We start from the raw sequence: 6,922 nt of genomic DNA, 5'->3' as shown, positions 1-6,922 counted from the left end.
GAAAAGGATAATAGGAAATAAGTAGTATGGTGTGGATTTTTTTTTTTAATTTTTTTTTTCAAGTTGGTAAATATTGTTTAGTTGATGTGAAAGTTATCATGAAATTCCTTGCAGATAGCACAATATCAATGGGGCTATAACTATTGCAATTTTATTTATTTATTTATTATTATTTTTTGTTAATTTTTTTTTTTTTCCACTTCTTTCCCCAATATGTGTATCATTTTTAAGAAGTTCAATATCATAATCTGGGGTTTCTTCTAGATGACCTCATTTAACTAGATAAAGGTAGATGTACTAGATGTACTAGTCTTTGTGTTCTATATGTGTTATTTTGAAACATATTTCTATGCATTTGTGCATTTCTATTTATAAGAATTTTTGTGAATGCCAATTTATGTACATGTCACTCTTACAAGACAAATGTGGAATGTAGGGTTTTTTATTTGGTGTAATATTTCACATTATTCATGCATGCATTTAAGATGTACTTACCAAGGCAAGAGTTGAAAATAGAAGAACAATTAGTAGAAATAAAGGAAGTTCCATGGTTTTATGGTAATACTAAACACGTAATGAAGAAATTATTTACTCGTTCAATCTAGAAATGAAAGGTATTTAAATTCCCAATGCTTGTGCAACTTTCAATAATCAATTTTCCCTTTATATTTGAGACAAGTGCTGAAATAAATTGGAACACAATTGGTAGATTCATCACGAAAAGAAAAAAATGTAAGGATCCAAACATTCCAACCTATGTGAACCTATGTATTGAAATAGATCCTAGGAAAGGCTACTCAAAGGTGACTCATTTGATACATGAATGACTTCCTCTAAAAATACATGTAGAAAACAAAAGAGTAGTGACATTTCCACCATGTGTCTCTTGTTACACACAAGTATTTCATGATTTTTTTTTTTGGGGCTATTTGTTTGAATAATGTCAACAAATTTATTTATTTATAGTTTTTCTTCGAAAATATTCTTGAAATTAGGAGTGGAAGTTGGATTTAAGTGGGAAACACGTGTTAAAAAATTAAAGTTATCATGAGTGTTTAAATTTACATTAAGAATAAAAGAAGTCAATGAATATGAAGCTCTTAGTGAGCATGAGTTTTAATTTAAGTGAATTCTTGAATAAAAAAAAAATGTCAATTGGAGGTTAACAAAAAGTTAAAGAGAGAATAGAATATCTTAAATACAAGAAAACATAAAAGAAAAGGGAAAATGTAAACAAGAAAAATAGAAATTGTTATTGTGTGGAGTAGCATATTCACACAACTTTTTATTTTTCCACAAGCAAATGAATTATTGGCATGGATTTCTTTAGTGATTCCTAAGTTTCACTAATTCCTATTTTTGTTGGTAAAAATGATGAGTTTTGGGCTATTAATATGAGAACCAAGCTACACATAGAAGAGTTATGGGATATTGTGCTAAATGGATTTGAAGAACTCCCAAGTCAAGTAGCATATAAGGCCATGGAAAAATATCAAAGGGTTCAACGTATAACCAAGAAGAAGGATGATGTAGTAGAATTGTTTCTCATTCAACAAGGCTTGGATGACATAATTATTTCCATTATTAATACAACAACTAGGTCAAAAGAAGCTTGGAATATTCTTGAGGTGATATACAGTAAAAGGGATAGCAACATTGATTAGTGCCAAGTTGAGCCACAAAGCATGCAGTTGATGGAGCAACCATTGTAAAAGGATAAGAAAAAGACTTTGATATCATAGAAATTATTTTAGATGTTGTGGAAGATCCTATCAAAGCAAAAGAAGATAAACAAGACATGGAGATTGTAGTTATCCTAAACACTTCAAAGATGTCTTTTGTAAAATTTGTAGAAGAAAAAAGTGATTATGTACGAGATCCAAAGAGTGAACATGGTAAATAAATCGAAGTTGAAGATGAAATTGAAATAATATCTGGTTCAATAATAGGTGAGAAGATCCTAGTAGTGAAAGTTGAATTTGATTATGATGATGAATTGAATTTTCTCGAAGACTGGCATGCAAAGCCCAAATATGACGAGGAGGAAAGTAAGGATGGAAAAGTTGTCATAACTACAACAAAAAAAGAACAAAATAAATGAAGATAACCATCAAAGGAGTTGAATTTATTGTATCAGTAGAAAAAAATATTACAGAAAGCAATGTTACCGACTTAACGATAACTTTAACAAGTTCTCATTTTTTGGGGGTCACAACAAATCATGATTTTCATGTTAATTTTGGAAAATGGTGATGCAACATCACATTTTTTCATTCACTGGGTTAAAATTTCAACATTTTTCAATCACAACATATAAAACCAAATATCATTATTATGACAAATATGAAAAAATACGCTGAAATGCAAAAGAGGTGATGTATCATTACCTTTTTTTTTTTTAAGAACTCAAATGCAAAAGTAGCGATGTAGCATCACCTCAGTTCTTTTATGATTAAAATTCAAAGATTTTTCAACCAAGGCATTAAAGACAAAATATCATGACTATGAAAAACCCTAAAAATTAGTACTTAAAATTTGTCTACCTTTTTTCTTTTAATGTTTTTTTTTAAGTAATTTTCAAATTTGTCTAACATTTATTTCATTTTATTTTATTTTTGAGGTTAAAATTACTAATTAATTGACATTATGACCTTGACCATTAGTACAATCTAAAATGAAAAACATGAAATTGACTATAAATTTAAAAATCACATTACATTTTTTTTGTTTACGTATTTTTTTTTTAATAATTTACATTAAATAGATTGAGAAAAAAATTTGTAATTTTTTTAAGAAAATCAATTTAAAAAAAAAAATCACAATTTTATTTTAAAAAATGTTAATTTTATTTTTAAATTAAGGAGAAAACATTATTCTTTTTAAAGAGAAAAAGCCTTTTTTTTTTTAAATTTTTAAATTTTTTACTTTTTATTTTATAATTTTATCTTTAAAAATTCAAAAAATACCAACAAAACCACACACACACTGATCCATAAACTTCCGTGGATATTCCACTGGACAATTCATCACAACATATATGATAATATTATATTTAAAAATCTCAGATTCTACACTATTACAGTTTTATTTAATTTCTAGACCTGTAAAATTAACTGTAATTAGTGAATGCATGTAAAAGTAAATCAAGTAGAAAAATAGAGAACAAAAAAATAAGCTCACACACACATAATACAGAAGATATGCTCTATGGGAAACCCTTTCAGGAGAAAACCTAGCTGAAAGGTGAGGCCTCTTTGCTCTCTTTCTCTATCTGGAAATATGGCTACAGATATAAAGAAGTATGCATATGGCCCGTAGGCTACTACAATGCACAAATCCTCTATGTGTGCTCTATCTCCTATCTCTCCTGGCTGTCTTTTCTTACCTATGGAACAAAATTTGCTCGAAATAATGGAATGCCTCTTCCTCCTAGTGGCCCAATTATAACACAGCCCGATAGCCTACTAGTGGTTAATTTTGACTACATCAACTCTTAACTAGAGTTACAAAATAGACTCTTCTAGAGTATTTTAGATCACAAACATGGGGCTAGCCCCTTTTCCATGAATAATGGTGGTTGATGCAACATCCTTTCGAACTATAAGTGTGAAAACAAGAAGGTCAACTTCTGAGTGGCATAAATTTTGCATACAGATTCTGATTGATGCGATTCTTGCACTATTGGAAAGCTCCGTGTATAGAATAGCATGAAAAGGTGCAATACTCGAGGGAAAAATTTTACCCCCAAAAAACGTGATTTGAAGCCTCAAAACGCTCCTGGAAGGTTTCAAACCCTGTTTTGCCAAACTAGGTCCCACCTATAAAAATGGTCCCGTGAGCTGATTCCTCCACTTTTTCCACTCCAAATGCATCAAGATAGATGAAAAGAAACATAATGATCCAATTAGGATCACACCTCCCCACTATGGGAGGCTTTTGGTCCCCAAAATCTTTTATTGAATGAGGTGAGTAAATTTTTCCTCCACCTTCTCTTTGGTGTACCATTTAGCTTTGCCTGGAAGTTATCCCTTAAACCCAATCTACAAAAGGTCTTGTTTCCCTTGTCTTCTAGTTTTGAACCTCTTCTACAAAACTATATATTCTATCAACTATGCCTGAGTGTCTGGTGCCAAATCCTCCACAGAAGGTAAGACCTGTTCCTCTTCCTGATATATAATGGAAGGCTCATAGAGTTTCAAATTCTCTACATTTACTACTGATTAAATGCGCATATATGGTGGTCAACTGAGTCGATAGGCATTATCACCCACCTTTTCCAGTATCTCAAAGGGACCATACCTTAGAGCCTTGATTTTCTTACTAGGCCTTTGCAGCCTTTCCTTGTTCAGCTATAGCCATACTCTATCTCCCACCTTGAACGATTTCTCTGTTCTGTGCTGATCATGCCTGGCCTTATACTTCACCTGCGACTTCTCCAGTGTTTCCTGTGCTTGTAGATGGATCTACACGATCTTCTCTATAAATTTTTAGATCTCAAAGCATCTCCTGTAAGGTCTTCCTTCACTCCTCCTTGCTGCCCATATGCAATATCCAAAGGTGAAGGTGGAAAATATCCAGAACAAGTTTAAAATTGGGACTTTCCTATAGAAGTGTCGACTACTATGTTATAAGAATGCTGTATATATACCAGATTTTCATCCCAGGTCTTTGTATGGTTCTGGTTGTAATCCCTCAGAAGTTGCACCATTGTCCTATTGACTACTTCTGTTTGCCCATGTGTCTGTGGATGGAATGTTGTAGATCTATTCAACTTCATGTCCATCTTCTCCCACAATGTAGTCCAGAATGCACTGAGAAATCTTGTAACCCTATCTGAAATGATGCTCCTTGGCATCCAAAAGTGTACCCATACTTGTCCAAATAACAAGTTTGCTGCTTCTTGTCCATTGATGGTCTTTTTACAGGACATCAAAACACACATCTTTCTAAACTTGTCCACTACCACGAACAGGTAGTCATGTCCCTTCCTGATTGTCGGTAAACCTCTCACAAAGTCCATGGAAATTATTTCCCAAGGACGAGTAGGTACATGTAAGGGATGATATAGACCCTGTTTCCTATTGCTAGTCTTTCTGGTACAACAAAGCATGCATCCTCTTATGAACCTAGCTATCTTCTCTTGCATCTTGGGCCAATACACATACTTCTACAAGTTATTCACGGTCTTCCCTACACCAAAGTTCCCTGCAACCTTGGAGGTGTGAGACTCTCTAATCAACTGCAAACACTCAACTTTAGGAACACATAGCTTATCCATCCTGTAGAGTAACCCATCCTGGAGATGGTAGTCAACAGTGCTGTCGCCATCGTGCACATGAATCTGACTCTACAAATGCTGATACACCTCCTTGAATTCCTCATATTCTGAATATGCCTCTATGTATGCATCATGGGTGAATGGATCCATGTGCATAAGAGTCCCCAAAGCTATAATCTTTGATGTGGGTGGCCTTGAAAGCATATCGACCAACTTGTTTGTGTTGCCCTTCTTATACTTGATCACTAAATGAAATTGCTGTAAAAACCCCATCCACTTGTAGTGCGTGGTCTGCTGTAGCTTATTCTGGGCAGGCAAGTACTGTAACGACTGGTGATCTGTGTGGATTATTGTCTCCTTTCCCATTAGATAATGCTTCCACTTCTTCACATCTTTCACCATGGCATAGAGCTCCTTATCATAGGTAGGGTAGTTAAGAACTGCTCCATGAAATACTTTAAAATGGTAGCAAATGGGCCTTACTCCTTGCATCAAGACAACTCCCATAACATACCCACTCGCATCTATCTCCACTTCAAAGGGCCATTGCAAGTTTGGTAATGCTAAAACTGATGCTTTACTGGTCTTCCTCTTTAAGTCATTGAAAGTATTATGCTGCCCTTTTCCCCACTGGAAACTCTTCCCACTTGCTGTTATGGCGTGGAGTGGTGCTGCTACCGTTGAAAATGAGGCTATGAATTTCCTTAGGTACTGTGCTACCCAAATGAAACTCATAACCTAAGTAACATTAGTAGGCACCTACTATTTCATGATGGCCTCCATCTTGGAAGGATCTATCTTCAATTCTCCTCCACCAATCACATATCCCAAATACACCAAGGATTGTTGTGCAAAATCGCACTTCTTGAGATTTGCTAGTAGCTGGTGCTTCTTCAATGTTTCTAGCACCTGCATAAAATGTGAAATATGCTCCTTCCAAGTAGCACTATATACCAGTATATCATCCAAATAGACAATAAAAAATGAACCTATAAAAGGGCGCAATACATCATTCGTTAATCTCATAAATGTAGTTGTTGCATTACATAGGCCAAATGGCATAACTAACCACTCATACAAACCTTTCCTGGTTTTTAAGGTTGTCTTCCATGTATCTTCTTCTTTGACTCGAATCTGGTGATATCCAGACTTCAAGTCCAGCTTGGTGAAATACTTTTCTTGCTACAACTAATCGAGCAATCATCTATCCTGGGCAGGGGGTATCTATTCTTGAGCATGATTTTATTCAATGCCCTATAATCTATACACATCCGCCAAGTCCCATCCTTCTTTGGCACAATGATGATGGGTGACCCACATGGTGATGTACTCGGTCGAATGACACCCTATTCTAGTAGTTGCTGCAACTGTTTCTTCACCTCACCTTCTTCTATAATATACTGCCTGTACAACCCAATGTTTGGCAATGGGAAGTCTGGAAATAGCTGGATCTTATGCTTCACTTCTCTCTTAGGGGGTAACCCTTTAGGCTCTCGGAACATGTCCTTGTATGCCTATAACAACTCCTCCAATTGTTTTTTTGTTTCTTAGTACACCCCTCTAGGGATTCCTTGCCTCTTATTGACTCCTCTACAATTTGAATTTCCCTTAAAAACAATAAAACATACTTCTTGCTGGAACTCA

Source organism: Pinus tabuliformis, chromosome 1_1 (assembly GCF_031772625.1).
Source record: "Pinus tabuliformis cultivar Carrire ecotype Pingquan chromosome 1_1, CPIR1, whole genome shotgun sequence".
NCBI classification, from domain to species: domain Eukaryota; kingdom Viridiplantae; phylum Streptophyta; class Pinopsida; order Pinales; family Pinaceae; genus Pinus; species Pinus tabuliformis.
This window is presented reverse-complemented; position numbering follows the sequence as displayed.